The sequence below is a fragment of the Panicum hallii genome, chromosome 4 (assembly GCF_002211085.1).
Source record: "Panicum hallii strain FIL2 chromosome 4, PHallii_v3.1, whole genome shotgun sequence".
Lineage (NCBI taxonomy): Eukaryota > Viridiplantae > Streptophyta > Magnoliopsida > Poales > Poaceae > Panicum > Panicum hallii.
The window spans coordinates 27,304,248-27,305,904 of record NC_038045.1 but is presented as its reverse complement, the minus strand read 5'-3'; positions in this window follow the sequence as shown (position 1 = coordinate 27,305,904).

Genomic DNA, 1,657 nt, shown 5'->3' with positions numbered 1-1,657 from the left:
TTCCGGCTCAGGGCATCGGCCACAACATTTGCCTTTCCAGGGTGGTAATGGATCTCTAAATTGTAGTCCTTAACCAACTCCAACCATCTCCTCTGCCTTAGGTTCAAATCCGGTTGGGTGAAGATATATTTTAAACTCTTATGGTCGGTGTAAATCTCACACTTATTTCCAATCAAGTAATGTCTCCAAATCTTAAGGGCATGCACCACGGCTGCAAGTTCCAAATCATGGGTCGGATAGTTCTGCTCATGGGTCCGGAGTTGGCGGGAAGCATATGCAACAACTTTCCCGTCCTGCATCAGCACGCACCCTAACCCTTGTCGGGATGCGTCACAATAAATGACAAAGTCCCGATGGATGTCCGGTAGGGTCAGCACTGGGGCGGTTGTCAACCTTTGCTTCAGTTCTTGAAAACTTCTTTCACAATTTTCCGTCCAGGCGAACTTCTTCTCCTTCTTAAGAAGTTCCGTCATGGGCCGGGCTATCTTAGAGAATCCCTCAATAAACCTTCGATAGTATCCGGCTAATCCAAGGAAACTTCTGATTTCACTAACATTGGTCGGTTGCTGCCAATTGGACACGGCTTCGACCTTCTCTGGGTCCACTGCTACGCCTTCCGCGGTCAGAATGTGACCAAGGAAAGCTACTTTCTCCAGCCAGAATTCACACTTGCTAAATTTAGCATATAGTTTATGCTTCCTTAGCTTTTCCAACACTACCCGCAGATGTTGCTCATGTTCCTGAACACTCTTGGAGTAGATAAGTATGTCGTCGATAAAGACTACGACAAACTTATCTAGCTCGTCCATGAATACCTTATTCATGAGGTTCATAAAATAGGCGGGGGCATTAGTTAGTCCGAAGGACATTACGGTGAACTCAAACTGCCCGTAGCGGGTGACAAAAGCTGTCTTAGGGATGTCACTTTCTCTAATTTTGAGCTGAAAGTATCCCGACCTTAAATCGATCTTGGAAAAGTACTTGGCTCCTTTTAGCTGATCGAAAAGGTCATCAATCCTGGGGAGGGGGTACTTGTTCTTAATGGTAACCTCATTCAGAGCTCGGTAATCTACACACAACCTCATACTTCCATCTTTCTTCTTGACAAACAGCACTGGGGCTCCCCACGGCGACGAGCTTGGTCTGATGAAACCAATGCGTTGCAGTTCTTCTAGTTGTTTCTTTAATTCCGTCAACTCAGATGCCGCCATCCTATAGGGTCTTTTGGCTATAGGGGAGGTTCCAGGGATAAGGTCAATGACGAACTCTATATCCCTGTCTGGTGGCATACCGGGAAGTTCCTCGGGAAAAACATCTGGGTATTCGTTCACCACCGGGACTCCTTCTAAGGGCTGGGCTTCCATGTTAAACACCATTGGGTCAAATTTACTATCCCGGGTATGGCAGATCACTTGTACTCCTTCAGGGTTTGTTAGATGTACTACTTTGTCAGTACAGCCTATGAGGCCATTGTGTCGACTTAACCAGTCCATTCCAAGGATTACGTCTATTCCCCCTGACTTAAGTACTACCAAGTCTGCTAGAAATTCTACCCCACTTAAATTGATTCTTACCCGTAGACAGCCTAATTGACAATTGATGTTGCCTCCAGGCGTCCGGGTTAATAGGGGTGCTTTTAGTAGTACCGTGGGTATTT